Here is an 18,543-nt window from a genome sequence, read left to right as displayed (position 1 = left end):
CTCCATTTTCAAACACAAAGATCATTCTCATCTTAATCTCTTAATGGCTTTTTCAATCCCACCTCTCACTGCCACAGAACCCCTGTTTGTTAAACCTTTGTAAATCATTGTAACGTGGTTTCCGCTCGGTAGATCTCCTCATTCAATGAATGGATTGCATTCAAGGTTTGTGTAAGGGAGGAGCACAAAGGTCGTGGAGTTCAACACCTAATCCTACTACTATGCCTTTTCATCTTATACTCCATTTATTTTGCATCAAAACTAGGTCAGGTGTTGCTAGGCTCGAAATCGTTATTTTGCTAATTGGTTGTGTTTGGGCTAGGTGTTTTTTAACCCAAAACCATTATGCTTTGCCCCAAACAGCATTGTTGACATCCATAGTTTTTATACAACAAGCAATTTATTGGTCCGGTTTTGATTGGATATAGTATATTTACGATTTCACCTTTGTTTTTGGGTAAATATTAATGACTTTACATGAAGGGCATGCTATATACAAATAAAACCTTTCATTTCATTCCATTAACGTGTGTTTCTAACCCTAACCCACAAACCTTAGATGTGTAGCTAGCAAGAGTTAAGGATGCCTTTTCTTTTTTTTGGGTAGGAAATAGTGTATTTTATTAGAAAGAAAAACTAAGATTACAACCTAAACTTAAAATATCAAACAACAGAAACCAGTAGAGATGTTTAGGCAGGGAATTTCTTGTAAAAAAGGCGTCTGAGTGAGAACGCCTTCCTTCTCCAAGACATCAACAACCATATTAGCCTCTCGAAGAATATGACTGAAGGAGATAGATTCAATTAAGCAGCCAACCGTATAATATCTACTATGATTGGGAACACCTTTCAAGGTGCTTCATCTAAGTTGTTCCTCAAGATGCCAATGAGAGCTTGGTAATCAGATTCAACTTCCTTCCATAGTTTAAATTCAATGGCCCAAAGTAAAGCTTGACGCATTGCAACCGCTTCAACAATAAGTATATCTTGGGCAGCAGCTCTAGGACAAAAATAAAATAGCATACAACCCCAATGATCCCGTGCAATTCCTCCATAACCAGCTACCATTCTTTCTTTAAATAGTGAGCCATCAACATTCAACTTAATCTATGGTGGTTCTGGGCCACCCATTTGATCAAAAGGGTTATAGCACTGTGTACCTGCATTGTATTACCTAGCGATGAAATTGGAGACCTTTCCAAATTTGAAATTTAACTTGTGAAGGAGATGTGTTATTATTCAATTCGATTTGCCCTGTATAAGCTTTTCACGAAAGCCATAACTCAATCAAGTCGACAATGGCTACATCAAATGCTACACCAGAATTGCAGGGAGTCACTAACTATATAACTTTCTCCACAATTGTCCCATTGGTTGTTAAGGATGTCTATCAATGTTTTCATTTTAAAAAGAAAAATCTTACAAGCCCAAAAAATAACATATGAGTAACTTCAATAAACCTAGTTTATCGGAGAAAAAAAAAACTTCAAATAAACCTTAGCGAATGATGGTTCCAGTCCTTCAAGATCGTCATTGGTGTGGTAGACTAATAGTAGGTTAAGCTCTTCATGAAGTAAAGAATGTGATAAATGTTGTTATTGTTGAGTTGGGATCCTCAACTTGCGAGAGTAGATGAATATGTTCTTCTCATATCCCTCTATTACATGTGTTATGGTCAAATATAATGGTTCGAACTAAGGAACCAGACCAGATTATTGGGCTAAGTCCATGGGCTGAAATCTGGGACAAAGAGAATCATATGGCACTTCTCGGATTTGGCACTTCTCGGACTTGCCTTCCTGTTAGCTTCTTAGGACTTCTTAGCAAAGAATAGGACAAAGTGATGTACAGCGTATCTCTGTCCTCAGCTATCCTCTCATCATTAAATGGCCCTAACAAGGCTCTCAGCTGAAGCATTAAAGGTCTTTAAAAGGCATTAAATGCCCTTGTTGACAAAAGAGTCCATCATGTGGTCCAAGCTTGTCTTGGAGATTGCATCCACCTTCTTGTCCCCTCAGCCATGGGCACGTGTCATATCAAGGCTAAAGGTGATGTTGACTCATCTATCCACCAACAAATATCTAGCTTATGTAAAATCACTCAAGCAAGTTAGCTTGTCAAGCAAGCCACTCTAGAAGCCATCTCCACCCTCCATCTCGTAAACCAGCATCCAAGGGCCATGAAGCCTGCTATATTTTTAGGTATGATTCACTTATATAATCCCTCACCAAGTATGAACGGGGTAAGCTCTACACACTCCAGCCTTCATCTCTTCAGCTTTCCAACCCTTAAGAGCATGATCTTCATTATCTCTTAGGGTTTTTGGCTCCTCAATGGAGTCTCCTGATTTATTGGCCTGGACTAAATCGATCGTCGGAGGTGGCTTCCCATCCTCAGAAGCAGCCTACTTTCACATTGTTTTGGTCTCAGGAGCTGGAGCTGGATCAGGAGCACATCTTGGAGCCAAAGTAACATTTCTAGCACCAAGAACATGTTTGTGAGAAGAAACCCACGTCTTATCCACCTAGTTAATAGTGTTCTAAGTATTAAAGGAACTCTCATTTTTGTTTGTGCCTATGTGAATATCGTCCGTACAAGCCTAACTTTTTTGACACCTATCAAGGGTTTTATCGAACAGAAATAGATAAGGATAATATGGTAATTATGTCGCTACAGTTAATTTTTTTTCCTTTTCGAACTTAACAAAAAAACCACTTTCGTAATAACCAAAATTATCATCTAAGACTCAAATAACCAATCAACCCGAAAACCCTAATCATCGCTTCTGGCAATGCCGCTAGCCATTAATTTCGGAATTTTTTTTTGCTCAGCTCCAAAGATCATTGGCTGGGAAAGTGAGTCACTCGGAATAGGTATGAATAAGATCTATTTCAGATACGATTGTTGAAATTTCCTTTTGTGAACTTGCATTAATTCTGAAGTCTTTTAATGGTTGCAGAGTTTTTGAGGGAAAAAAAATAATAATAATAAGGGGCATATAGAGTTGTGTGCTTTGTGAAAAATTATGCATTGTTATACGAAAACCAATGTGATTGCTGATTACCAACATCTGGTGCGAAGAAACAGTCATCGATTCTAATACAAATATGACTAGTAGGGATTGTCCATGAATTAGATGTTTATTCAATGTGTTAAACTCGGTTCAGATTATTCAATTGTCCATGATTAGGTTGTTGTAGGTTTCAAATATGGATGCTTGATAAAATAGTCACTGGGTTTTTATATTTCTTTCTTTTCAATGATAGAACTAAACTTTAACCTGAAAAAAGAGTTGTGCTTTGTAGAATATTTTGATATATGGATATGTTGAATCTATAGAAACTTTTGAACTAGATATAGGACATGTAACAGCTGATGCACTTAAAGTAGTAGTTGAAAATCTAATTCCTTTGCACGAAACTGACGGAGATCATAAACCTGAACTCAAGGTTTAAAGTATCCCACGACACCATACGAAACTAGCAAATATGTATCCATATTTGACCTAATCGATACGGTACATCTCGATACGTCTCTCCATTGAATTACACTAAAATGTATTAGCTTGAGTGATACAATATTTGATATAGGACGATACGTCTCTTAAAATCACCTGACCAATACGATACTCGATACCAATACTTTAAACCTTGGCTAAACTGATATAAGGAAGATAGAATAAAATACTAATAGAGACAACAAAACAACATCTTCTTGGGGGTTAGAGGTTCACCCAATGGAGAAGATAGATTCAGTCCCAATGATGAAAGAGAACAAGAATGTGGGCTAAGATTTGGTTGAATCTATAATAGTTTCTATTTATTCTAAAATTTGGCCTTTCCTAAATTTAATTTAGATCAAGAGTATGCAATTATAATTACAAAGAATGAGACATTTTAGCTACACCAGCATGCACCCTTCTTCTTTTTAAGGGTAATTTTCATCTGGACCCCCTAAGGTTTAGTCCATGACATTTTTAATCCAAAAAAATGGACACTTTGCATTTGCCTCCCCTGAGGTATTCAATAAAATCAACTAAGGACAATTTGTGATTTTTATGACCAAAATACCTTCACATCTATTATACCGTAAGATTTGCATATTTTTTTCACAATTAAATCCAACGGTGAAAATATAAAGAGTGGGGTGTTAGATTTTAGACACGTAGATCATTCCAATCAAATGAATATAAATCCATCTGAAAAAATACACATTTCTAAATTCCCAAATCTCTCTCATCTCCTTCATCATCTCCGGTTTGGCGTCGCCGCATCTCTACCTTTTTTCTTTCCCCTTCTGCGCTGCCATTCACTTGCAAACCCAACAAACACAACCGACTTGGGTGGTTGTTGATCTAACCACTTGAAAACTGCCAACCACTCTCCTCCAAAGCTTTTCTTAGCTGATGAAGGTGCCGGTGCCGGTGGAAGAACACTGACTGGAATCACAGTTTTTCGGTGAAGTTTCTGTACTAATTCCAGATATCGACCTTCATATTCGCTGCAGCTTCGGAAGGCCAGGGCCTCACAGGCAATAGAGATGAGTGAGATGCGTTCAACGTCGGTCGTTTAGAGGCGTTTTAACCGAAACCCCTCCATACATGGGACTTGCCTCAAACGGCCGAAAGGCAACCGTGGATGAGAAATAGATCCACTTGGGCGGCCAAGTCAAAGATTCTGGAGATGGCCAGTGTTGGGTTTGAGCTTTGCCACTGAGATACTCAAGCAAGGTTCAAGGTATCGGTATCGAGCATTGTATCGGTCAGGTGATTTTAAGAGACGTATCGTCCTGTATCGAGTACTGTATCACTCTGGCTAATGTATTTTAATATAATTTAATATAGAGACATATCGAGATGTATCGTATCGTATGGTATCGTGGGATACTTTAAACCTTGTACTCAGGTGGACCAAAGAAGCAAACAAGGCAGAGCTGTAAACAGAAAACCAAATGAGTGGGATATCAACGTTGAGTTCTCGTGGGATCTCTGCCGCCCAAAAGGGAGAGAAATCGACGATTATCCAATCTGGGATGTCTTGGGAGATGAACTACTTGAGTTGTGGTTTAAGTAGATCATATGCTCTCTTCAGGTATTGGATTTGTCCCATGGCCATGTTCACGGTGGCTGCAGCCTCTGCTGGTAGGCCATTGACGGTAGGTAAGTGAAGTTCCACCAGATTCAGTAGAGCTGCTAAATCATGAGGAATTAAATGGAGTTGAATTCTGCTAAGATTTTTAGTGGTGGAAATGAAGGAGACACGAATTCCAGCTTTGGCTACAGCTATGGAAAGATGGAGGAACGGGAAAAAAGGTAGAGATGGCGGCCACGCAGGACTGAAGATGGAGACGATAGAAGGAGATGAGAGAGATTTGGAAATTTAGATGTGAGGGTATTTTGATCATAAAACTCACAAATTATCCTTAATTGATCTTTTATATTAAATACCTTATGGGAGGCAGACACAAAGTGTTCATTTTTTTTTTGACTAAAAATAACATGGACCAAAACTCAGGGATCCAGATGAAAATTACTCTTTCTTTAATCTTGAAAATTAAAAAGATAAAAAATGGAGTTCAACTTCAATGCATCGCAATTAGTGCAAACAATCAAGATGGAAATCTTTTCAAAAGTATAAAAATACACTTTTAGGAAATGGACGATCGAGTTAGTTAGTTGCAGGTCTCGTGCATTAATTGCAAAGCACCAAGCAATTTCCTGGACAACGTCTCCTCCTGAAAATTCGACACTTTGTGAAAACGGTATCACTGGTTCAGGTAAGCCACGTGTCAACTTAAAAACGCATCACTCGTCCTTATCCACGTCAAACATTGACGGGCCCACCTAGAGAGAACCCAAGAATCAATATTCGACCATGACTACAACTCGAATGCGAGGTTTCATTGGCCTCTCCTCCATCGTCATATTTAACAGCCCAGATTCATTTCTTCCCGCCTGGGGGCTCCTCCTATATATTCACTTCACGCAGGAGTTTCCAACGTCAGTATTCAACTTTCTTTCTTTCTCTGCAATTCTTATCTTTCTTCGAAGCTTGATTCACCAAAAACTTTTTCAGCTCTATTTTTTCGCGAAAACTAGAGGAACCTTTACATCCAATTCTCGCAAAATGGTGAGTAACCTTAGATGATATTTGTTCTAAGATTTACTCGTTTTTCTGAGTTCCGGATTATTCTTAAATTTCTAAATTCTCGACTTATTTCCAGGGTTTTTCGTTATTTCTTGAATTTTTCTTCTGGGTTTTTCCTTTTTTGATGATTCATTTTCATGAAACTGCAGGTAAGAGGTCCCATGAAAAAGAGAAAACCAAATACGATTCCGGAATGGGTTTCTTCATTTGTTACTTCCAAATTCTATGATGAATGTGAAACTCATCAAGAACTCCGAAAGAGCGAGAAGAATATATTCTGTATCGAGTGTGGAAGATGTTTCTGTCACCATTGCTTTTCTTCTTCTCATCATAAATATCATCAACAGCTTCCGATCCGAAAATATGTTCACAATAACGTGGTTCGTGTCGATGTCATGCAGAAGCATATGGACTGTTCAGATATTCAGGTAAAAATCGATCATCAATTTTAATCCAATCTTGCGTTTAATCTCAAACTGATGCACGACCTCAAAGAAGAACACAAGTAAAACAGATTCAAAAAGTTTAAACAAAATTGCTTAGAAAAAAAAAAAAAAAATTCACTCCTGAAAACTTCAGCACTCTTTAACCTAGTAAAATTGCAATTACAAAGAAACTGTACTTAAATAGATTCCTGGAAGACTAAGAAATACCCAAATCCAATAATCTTTATTAACCATTCAATTGTTCACATCTTGCAGGATCATCTGGCGAATAGTGCAAAAGTCATACTTCTACGTCCTCGTACAAATCTGAAACCAACGACAGAAAGCAGTGTCACAACCTGTGAGATATGCTCTCGATTTGTACAGGAAAACTACAGATTCTGTTCCATCGCTTGCAAGGTAAAATCCAAAAACCCAATTCATAATTTTTATTTTGAATGATCGAAAGAGAAAAGTCTGATCTTAGTTTTGGGTTATGCAGGTTTCTGAATCTGCAGAGGGAAGGAATCAGATTTCATCTAGTGTTCCATCAACGTCAGATCCAGTCTCTGGACGCAAACGCAGGAGAAAGGGAATTCCCCGCAGAGCTCCTTTTTTCTAAGTCCATTAGAAAAAGGAAGAACCTTCCATGGATTAATCTACAGTGGTGTTTGATTAGTAACCATTAAGTTTGGATGGAATCAGACGATTATTTAAGTCTGTTTTGTTTGGGTTAAACTTCTAATCATCTTACGAGATCGTTACCATAACGACTGAATTGTGTTCTCTTCTTCTGTAATTAATGTGTTTGATTAAATTTGTTGGATTACCTGCGTTTGTGGAATGGGTGAGACTGGATCTGTAGAGAGATCCACTGAAACTGAAGATTCCCATCTCTATTCTGTTTAAGTTCTTTCTTGCATGAGCTAGGAGCTGAGCTGTGATCTAGATGATCAATCTCTGATACAAGCGTGTTGCATGAGTTCTTAGCTGAGCTGTGATCTAAGTGATCAATCTCTGATGCGAGGGTCTGGTGCTCTCTATTTATGTATGTTTTGACTGCGGAGTACTTGGATTGATGGGTCATTCCCAACTAGGCATTTTTAAATTGCTTGAAGATCTATAGGTAAGCTTCTATACAATTAGTGATCACCTTTCCCTATTTTGATGTCATTAAAACTCTTTCATTCTTCCTTACCAATAAAATACCCAACAATTATGATAGGAAGAAAATTCTTACCGGATAATAATTAATGGATATAAATTGTATTGAATGCCCTAGCTTATATATTACGATGTAGGCAATTACCTTTTATTGAAGAATAAATTTTTTCTATAAGATAAATATCCAATAAAATTTGTTTAATAAACCAATCATCTTGCAAATTCTTTTGCCTGTAAGTGCTGATCTCCTGTGTTTGCATTTTCTCTCCTTATGTTTTTCAGATGCAGGAGAAACAAATCAAATGCATTCTTCTCTCCTTCTTATGCTTTCGAGATACTGGAGAAGCAAATCAAAATTTTAACTTCACTTCCAAGTCTATAAAGACTTTATCATAGACTTCTTGTCTTCTTATGCTTTCGAGCTGCATGATGCATGGATGGTTATATTGTAATTGTTGAGCAAGGTCAACCTTTAAGTAAAAAAAATTGCATTTGAGCAAGGTGAACCTATAAGAACTTTCGCGTAGAATTCATCAAAAAGGGTGCCGGGGGAATCCTTCTAAGTGCCTAATGCATCCATATATGCTCATGTATGTAAAGATTCAAATGATACGCAATTGTTTTGAATGTCTAATTTTTAACGTAATGAATACTAGGTATTGTAAGTTAAATAATGTTGGTCAGCAGAAGAGAATACAGGAAGCCTCTTAACTAGCTACCATTTTGTAAGTATATCTTGGGCAACAGCTCTAGGACAAAAACAGAATAGCATACAACCCCAATGATCCCGTGCAATTCCTCCATAACCAGCTACCATTCTTTCTTTAAATAGTGAGCCATCAACATTCAATTTAATCTATGGTGATTCTAGGCCACCCATTTGATCAAAAGGGTTCTAGCACTATGTACCTGTATTGTATTACCTAGCGATGAAATTGGAGACCTTTCCAGGTTGACAATGGCTACATAACGCATTGGGGTTGACAATGGCTACATCAACTGCTACACCATAATGCCAATGAGTCACTAACTATATAATTTTTTCCACAATTGTCCCATTGGTTGTTAAGGATGTCTATCAATGTTTTCATTTTAAAAGGAAAAATCTTACAAGCCCAAAAAATAATATATGAGTAACTTCAATAAGCTTAGTTTATCAGAGAAAAAAAAAAAACTTCAAATAAACCTTAGTGAATGATGGTTTCAGTCCTTTAAGATTGTCATTGGTGTGGTAGACTGGTAGTAGGTTCAGCTCTTCACGGAGTAAAGAATGTGATAAATGTTGTTATTGTTGAGTTGGGATCCTCAACTTGTGAGAGTAGATGAGTATGTTCTTCTCATATCCCTCTATTACATGTTTGTGAGAAGAAATCTATTTCTTATTCACCTAGTTAATATTCAAAAATAGTGTTTTACTTTCAAAAAAAAAATAAAAAAATTAGTGTTTTAAGTATTAAAGGGATTCATTTTTGTTTGTGCCTATGTGAACATCGTCCATCTTGATCAGTCATAAACCCCGTCCAGATAAACCCCGTCCAGGTAAGTAAACATCGTCCATACAAGCCTAGCTTTTTGACACCTATCAAGCGTTTTATCGAACAGAAATAAATAAGGATAACATGGTAATTATGTCGCTACAGTTTTTTTTTTTTTTTTTTTCTAAAACTTAACAAAAAACCACGTTAGTGATAACCAAAATTATCATCTAAGGCCCAAATAATCAATCAGCCGAAAACCCTAACCATCGCTTCTGGCAACCCTAGCCATTAATTTCGGAATTTTTTTTTGCTGAGCTCCAAAGATCATAGGCTGGGAAAGTGATTCACTCGAAATAGGTATGAATAAGATCTATTTCAGATACGATTGTTGAAATTTCCTTTTGTGAACTTGCAATAATTCTGAAGTCTTCTCATGTTTGCAGAGTTTTTGAGAAAAAAAATTAATGGGCATATAAAGTTGCATGCTCCGTGAAAAATTACGCATTGTTATACGAAAACCAATGTGATAGTAGGGATTGTTCATGAATTAGATGTTTATTCAATGTGTCAAACTCGATTCAGATTTTCTGATTAGGTTGTTGTAGGTTTCAAATATGGATGCTTGATAAAATAGAAGTCACTGGGTTTTTACATTTCTTTTCTTTTCATTAATACAACTAAACTTTAACCTGAAAAAGGAGTTGACATGTAACAGTTGCCAATGATGGGTTAATAAAGCGGTTAAAGACTCTATCTCCCACGGAGAGGTATTGGGATCGCTCCCATTCGGCGGCATTAATTTGAAGATGTAATCGTGGTGCGCGCAAGCTGGCTTGCATGAACCTCATAAACAAAATGTAAAAAAAAAAAAGTTAAATTTGGTAAAAAAAAAAGGACATGTAACCGTTGATGCACTTAAAGTAGTTGTTGAGAATCTAATTCCTTTGCACGAAAAGACGGAACTTATAAACCTGAACGCAAGGTTTAAAGTATCCCACGATACTAGTCAATACGTATCCATATTTGATCCAACCGATACGATACATCCTAATACGTTTCCATTGAATTATACTAAAATGCACTAGCCTAAGTGATACAATACTCGATATAAGATGATACACCTCTTAAAATCACATAACCAATTCGATACTATATACCGATACTTTAAACCTTGCCTAAACTGATACGAGAAAGATAGAATGAACTAATAGAGACAAAGAAAACAAAATCTTCTTGGGGGTCACCTAAGGGGGGAATGGAACGACCGTTTAAATTTGCCCGCTCCGTTGGGGTCGCGTCCGTCTGGATCGGCTTCGTTTCCGTTTCACCTATGGGGGGTGGCGACCGTTTAAATTGCCCTCCGTTTAGGGGTATCCCGCCGTTACTAATAGGAGAGATATGATATACCCCTTTTTTATCGATTATTATCCGTCCGATAAAATTATCCGATTAAGTTACTTATTTAGATTTATTATTCTTATTTTTATAAATTTGTACCTGTGATATGTGACTATTTTTCTAGATTTTATACTAAAATAACTACCAAAGTTGTTAAATTCTTAAATTTCAAACTTAACCCTCACAAATAAAAGGTTAAAGATGTAAACAGGTAGTCGGAAACTTGTATTCAATATGTATTAATACCCATTTAAAAGAATCTACTTAAGAAAATAAATATCCGATTATTATTTGAATCCGACAAAATCCGTCTGAAAACCGATAAGATATTATCCGAATCCGTCCGCATATAATAGGATTAGATCCGAATCCGGTCCGTTTACACCTCTAATTTTAGCTACACCAGTATGCATCCTTCGTTTTTTTAATCTTCAAAATTAAAAAGATGGAAAATGGAGTTCTACTTCAGTGCTGCACAATTGCTGCGAACAGTCAAGATCGAAATTTTTACAAAAGTATAAAAACACATTTTTAGGAAATGAACGATCGAGTTCATTGCAAGTGTCGCACATTAATTGGGAAGCACTAAAGCAATTTCCTAGAAAACGTCTCCTCCCGAAAATCCCGAAACCGTGTGAAAACGATATCACTGGTTCAGGTAAGCCACGTGTCAACTTAAAAACGCATCACTCGTCCTAATCCACGTCAAACATTGACGGGCCCACCTAGAGAGAACCGAAGAATCAATATTCGATCATGACTACAACTCATATGCGAGGTTTCCTCCATCGTCAGATTAATCGTAATTTAACGGCCCAGATTCATTTAACTTCCCGCCTTGGGTGAGACTCCGATCCTATATATTCACTTCACGCAGGAGTATCCAACGTCAGTATTCAACTTTCTTTCTTTCTCTGCAATTCTTATATTTCTTCGAAGCTTGATTCACCAAAAACTTTCTCAGCTCTATTTTTTCGTGAAAATTAGAGGAATCTTTACATCCAATTCTCGCAAAATGGTGAGTAACCTTAGATGATATTTGTTCTAAGATTTACTCGTTTTTTCTGAGTTCCGGATTAATCTTAAGTTTCTAAATTCTCGACTTATTTCTAGGGTTTTTCGTTATTTCTTGAATTTTTCTTCTGGGTTTTTCCTTTTTTGATGATTTATTTTCATGAAGCTGCAGGTAAGAGGTCCCATGAAAAAGAGAAAACCAAATACGATTCCGGAATGGGTTTCTTCATTTGTTACGTCCAAGTTCTATGATGAATGTGAAACTCATCAAGAACTCCGAAAGAGCGAGAAGAATATATTCTGTATCGAGTGTGGAAGATGTTTCTGTCACCATTGTTTTTCTTCTTCTCATCATAAATATCATCAGCAGCTTCCGATCCGAAAATATGTTCACAATAACGTGGTTCGTGTTGATGTCATGCAGAAGCATATGGACTGTTCAGATATTCAGGTAAAAATCGATCATCAATTTTAATCTATTCTGATCTGCAATTCTTGCGGTTTAATCTCATCTTGGTTGAAAACTGATGCACAACCACAAAGAAGAACACAAGTAAAATAGATTTAAAAAGTTTAAACAAAATTGCTTAGAAAAAGAAGAAAAAAAATTTCACTTCTGAAAACTTCAGCACTCTCTAACCTAGTACAATTGCAATTACAAGGAAACTGTACTTAAATAGATTCCTGGAAGACTAAGAAATACCCAAATCTAATAATCTTTACTAACCATTCAATTGTTCAAATCTTTCAGGATCATCTGGCGAATAGTGCAAAAGTCATACTTCTACATCCTCGTACAAATCTGAAACCAACGACAGAAAGCAGTGTCACAACCTGTGAGATATGCTCTCGATTTGTACAGGAAAACTACAGATTCTGTTCCATCGCTTGCAAGGTAAAATCCAAAAACCCAATTCATAATTTTTATTTTGAATGATCGAAAGATAAAAGTCTGATCTTAGTTTTGGGTTATGCAGGTTTCTGAATCTGCAGAGGGAAGGAATCAGATTTCATCTAGTGTTCCATCAACGTCAGATCCAGTCTCTGGACGCAAACGCAGGAGAAAGGGAATTCCCCGCAGAGCTCCTTTTTTCTAAGTCCATTAGAAAAAGGAAGAACCTTCCATGGATTAATCTACAGTGGTGTTTGATCAGTAACCATAAAGTTTGGATGGAATCAGACGATTATTTAAGTCTGTTTTGTTTGGGTTAAACTTCTAATCATCTTACGAGATCGTTACCATAATCACTGAATTGTGTTTTCTTCTTCTGTAATTAATGTGTTTGATTAAATTTGTTGGATTACCTGCGTTTGTGGGGTGGGTAAGACTGGATAGATCTGTAGCGAGATCCACTGAAACTGAAGATTCCCATCTCTATTCTGTTTAAGTTCTTTCTTGCATGAGCTAGGAGCTGAGCTGTGATCTAGATGATCAATCTCTGATACAAGCGTGTTGCATGAGCTCTTAGCTGAGTTGTGATCTAAGTGATCAATCCCTGATGCAAGGGTCTGGTGCTCTCTATTTATGTATGTTTTGACTGGGGAGTACTTGGATTGATGGGTCATTCCCAACTAGGCATTTTTAAATTGCTTGAAGATCTATAGTTAAGCTTCTATACAGTTAGTGATCACTTTTCCCCATTTTGATGTCATTAAAACTCTTTCATTCTTCCTTACCAATAAAATACCTAACAATTATTATAGGAAGAAAATTCTTACAAGATAAAAATGAATGGATAGAAATTGTATTGAATGCGCTAGTTTATATATTAGGCTGTAGGCAATTACTTTTTATTGAAGAATATATTTTTTTTATAAGATAAATATCCAATAAAATTTGTTTAATAAATCAAGCATCTTGCAAATTCTTTCGCCTGTAAGTGCTGCTCTCTTGTGTTTGCATTCTTCTCTCCTTCTTATGCTTTTGAGATGCAGGAGAAGCAAATCAAATGCATTATTCTCTCTTGCTTATACTTTCGAGATGCAGGAGAAGCAAATCAAATTTTTAACTTCACTTCCAAGTCTATAAAGACTTTATCATAGACTTCTTGTTTTCTTATGCTTTCGAGCTGCATGATGCGTGGATGGTTATATTGTAATATTTGAGCAAGGTGAATCTTTAAGCGAAAAAAATTTCGGGGGAATCCTTCTAAGTGCCTAATGCATCCATATATGCTCATGTATGTAAAGATTCAAATGATACGCAATTGCTTTGAATGTCTAATTTTTAAGGTAATGAATACCTAGGTATTGTAAGTTAAATAATGTTGGTCAGCAGAAGAGAATACATGAAGCCTCTTAACTAGCTACCATTTTGTAAGTATATCTTGGGCAACAGCTCTAGTACAAAAATAGAATAGCATACGACCCCAATGATCCCGTGCAATTCCTCCATAACCAGCTACCATTCTTTTTTTAAATAGTGAGCCATCAACATTCAACTTTTTTTTTTTTTTTTTTTGTGTGTAACATCAACATTCAACTTAATCTATGGTGGTTCTGGGCCACCCATTTGATCAAAAGGGTTCTAGCACTGTGTACCTGCATTGTATTACCTAGCGATGATATTGGAGAGCTTTCCAAATTTGAAATTTAACTTGTGAAGGAGATGTGTTAGTATTCAACTCGATTTGCCCTGTATAAGCTTTTCACGAAAGCCATAACTCAATCAGGTTGACAATGGCTACATTAACTGATACACCAGAATGCTAGTGAGTCACTAACTATATAACTTTCTCCACAGTTGTCCCATTGGTTGTTAAGAATGTCTATCAATGTTTTCATTTTAAAAAGAAAAATCTTACAAGCCCAAAAAATAATATATGAGTAACTTCAATAAACCTAGTTTATCGAAAAAAGAAAAAAAAAAAAACTTCAAATAAACCTTAGTGAATGATGGTTTCATCCTTCAAGATCGTCATTGGTGTGGTAGACTGGTAGTAGGTTCAGCTCTTCACGAAGTAAAGAATGTGATAAATGTTGTTATTGTTGAGTTGGGATCCTCAACTTGAGAGTAGATGAGTATGTTGTTCTTATATTCCTCTATTACATGTTTGTGAGAAGAAACCCACTTCTTATCCACCTAGTTAATATTCAAAGATAGTGTTCTACTTTCCAAAAGAAAAATAGTGTTTTAAGTATTAAAGGGACTCATTTTTGTTTGTGCCTATGTGAACATCGTCTGTACAAGCCTATCTTTTTTACATGTATCAAGCAGTTTTATCGAACAGAAATAAATAAGGATAACATGGTAATTATGTCGCTACAGTTTTTTTTTTTTTTTTCTTAGAACTTAACAAAAAACCACGTTAGTGATAACCAAAATTATCATCTAAGGCCCAAATAATCAATCAGCCGAAAACCCTAACCATCGCTTCTGGCAACCCTAGCCATTAATTTCGGAATTTTTTTTTGCTGAGCTCCAAAGATCATAGGCTGGGAAAGTGATTCACTCGAAATAGGTATGAATAAGATCTATTTCAGATACGATTGTTGAAATTTCCTTTTGTGAACTTGCAATAATTCTGAAGTCTTCTCATGTTTGCAGAGTTTTTGAGAAAAAAAATTAATGGGCATATAAAGTTGCGTGCTTCGTGAAAAAATTACGCATTGTTATACGAAAACCAATGTGATAGTAGGGATTGTTCATGAATTAGATGTTTATTCAATGTGTCAAACTCGATTCAGATTTTCTGATTAGGTTGTTGTAGGTTTCAAATATGGATGCTTGATAAAATAGAAGTCACTGGGTTTTTACATTTCTTTTCTTTTCATTGATACAACTAAACTTTAACCTGAAAAAGGAGTTGTGCTTTGTGGAATTTTTTGATGTATGGATTTGCTGAATCTATAGGACCTTTTGAACTAGATATAGGACATGTAACAGTTGATGCACTTAAAGGAGTTGTTGAGAATCTAATTTCTTTGCACGAAACAGACAGAGCTCATAAACCTGAACTCAAGGTTTAAAGTATCCCACGATATCATATGATACTAGTCAATACGTATTCATATTTGACCCAACTAATATGATGCATCTCGATACATCTCTCCATTAAATTACACTAAAATACATTAACCTGAGTGATACAATACTTGATACAGGACAATACGTCTCTTAAAATCACCTGACCGATACGATACTAGATACCGATACTTTAAACCTTGTTTAAACTGATACAAGAAAGATAGAATGGACTAATAGAGACAACGAAAACAAGATCTTCTTGGGGGTTAGAGGTTCACCTAATGGAGAAGATAGATTCAATCCCCAGTTATGAAAGAGAACAAGAATGTGGGCGAAGATTTGGTTGAATCTATAAATAGTTTCTAATTATTCTAAAATTTGGCATTTCCGAAGTTTAATTTAGATCAAGAATATGTAAGTATAATTACAAAGAATGAGACATTTTAGCTAGGGGTGTAAATGAATAACCGAAATCCGCTTTCAAATTCGCATCCGCATCATTTGTTTAGGGGTATCCGAATCAGTCCGATTATTATCCGTCCAATAAATTATCCGATTAAGTTACTTATTTAGATTTATTATTCTTATTTTTATAAATTTGTACATGTGATATGTGACTATTTTTCTAGATTTTATACTAAAATAACTACCAAAGTTGTTAAATTCTTAAATTTCAAACTTAGCCCCCACAAATAAAAGGTTAAAGATGTAAACAGGTAGTCGAAAATTTGTATTCAATATGTATTAATACCCATTTAAAAGAATCTACTTAAGAAAATAAATATCCGATTATTATTCGAATCCGACAAAATCCGTCTGAAAACCGATAAAATATTATCCGAATCCGTTCGCATATAATAGATTTAGATCCGAATCCGGTCCGTTTACACCTCTAATTTTAGCTACACCAGGTATGCATCCTTCGTTTTTTAATCTTCAAAATTAAAAAGATGGAAAATGGAGTTCTACTTCAGTGCTGCACAATTGCTACAAACAGTCAAGATCGAGATTTTTACAAAAATATAAAAACACACTTTTAAGAAATAGACGATCGAGTTCATTGCAAATGTCGCACACTAATTGGGAAGCACCCAAGCAATTTCCTACAAAACGTCTCCTCCCGAAAATCCCGACACCGTATGAAAACGATATCACTGGTTCAAGTAAGCCACGTGTCAACTTAAAAACGCATCACTCGTCCTTATCCACGTCAAACATTGACGGGCCCACCTAGAGAGAACCCAAGAATCAATATTCGATCATGACTACAACTCGTATGCGAGGTTTTCTTTGGCCTCTCCTCCATCGTCAGATTAATCGTAATTTAACGGACCAGATTCATTTAACTTCCCGCCTTGGGTGAGACTCCGATCCTATATATTCACTTCACGCAGGAGTATCCAACGTCAGTATTCAACTTTCTTTGTTTGTCTGCAATTCTTATATTTCTTCGAAGCTTGATTCACCAAAAACTTTCTCAGCTCTATTTTTTCGCGAAAATTAGAGGAATCTTTACATCCAATTCTCGCAAAATGGTGAGTAACCTTAGATTATATTTATTCTAAGATTTACTCGTTTTTCTGAGTTCCGGATTATTCTTAAATTTCTAAATTCTCGACTTATTTCTAGGGTTTTTCGTTATTTCTTGAATTTTTCTTCTGGGTTTTTCCTTTTTTGATGATTCATTTTCATGAAACTGCAGGTAAGAGGTCCCATGAAAAAGAGAAAACCAAATACGATTCCGGAATGGGTTTCTTCATTTATTACGTCCAAATTCTACGATGAATGTGAAACTCATCAAGAACTCCGAAAGAGCGAGAAGAATATATTCTGTATCGAGTGTGGAAGATGTTTCTGTCACCATTGTTTTTCTTCTTCTCATCATAAATATCATCAGCAGCTTCCGATCCGAAAATACGTTCACAATAACGTGGTTCGTGTCGATGTCATGCAGAAGCATATGGACTGTTCAGATATTCAGGTAAAAATCGATCATCAATTTTAATCTATTCTGATCTGCAATTCTTGCGGTTTAATCTCATCTTGGTTGAAAACTGATGCACAACCACAAAGAACGATTTAAAAAGTTTAAACAAAATTGCTTAGAAAAAGAAGAAAAAAAATTTCACTCCTGAAAATTTCAGCACTCTCTAACCTAGTACAATTGCAATTACAAGGAAACTGTACTTAAATAGATTCCTGGAAGACTAAGAAATACCCAAATCTAATAATCTTTACTAACCATTCAATTGTTCAAATCTTTCAGGATCATCTGGCGAATAGTGCAAAAGTCATACTTCTACATCCTCGTACAAATCTGAAACCAACGACAGAAAGCAGTGTCACAACCTGTGAGATATGCTCTCGATTTGTACAGGAAAACTACAGATTCTGTTCCATCGCTTGCAAGGTAAAATCCAAAAACCCAATTCATAATTTTTATTTTGAATGATAGAAAGATAAAAGTCTGATCTTAGTTTTGGGTTATGCAGGTTTCTGAATCGGCAGAGGGAAGGAATCAGATTTCAACTGGTGTTCCATCTACGTCAGATCCAGTCTCTGGACGCAAACGCAGGAGAAAGGGAATTCCCCGCAGAGCTCCTTTTTTCTAAGTCCATTAGAAAAAGGAAGAACCTTCCATGGATTAATCTACAGTGGTGTTTGATTAATAACCATTAAGTTTGGATGTAATCAGACGATTATTTAAGTCTGTTTTGTTTGGGTTAAACTTCTACTCATCTTACGAGATCGTTACCATAACGACTGAATTGTGTTCTCTTCTTCTGTAATTAATATGTTTGATAAATTTATAGGATTACCTGCGTTTGTGGGGGTGGGTGAGACTGGATCTGTAGAGAGATCCACTGAAACTGAAGATTCCCATCTCTATTCTGTTTAAGTTCTTTCTTGCATGAGCTAGGAGCTGAGCTGTGATCTAGATGATCAGTCTC

General features: G+C 36.1%; 1 pseudogene; it reads right to left on the bottom strand.

The window, feature by feature from the left end:
- Nucleotides 1–4,247: 4,247 nt before the first annotated feature.
- On the bottom strand, nucleotides 4,248–5,475 carry LOC149000702 (UDP-glycosyltransferase 91A1-like; annotated as a pseudogene).
- Between the last annotated feature and the right edge of the window lie 13,068 nt (nucleotides 5,476–18,543).

Source organism: Hakea prostrata, chromosome 11 (genome assembly GCF_041222555.1).
Source record: "Hakea prostrata isolate BN-2017 chromosome 11, UWA_Hpros_2, whole genome shotgun sequence".
NCBI lineage: Eukaryota > Viridiplantae > Streptophyta > Magnoliopsida > Proteales > Proteaceae > Hakea > Hakea prostrata.
This window is presented reverse-complemented; position numbering and strand designations above follow the sequence as displayed.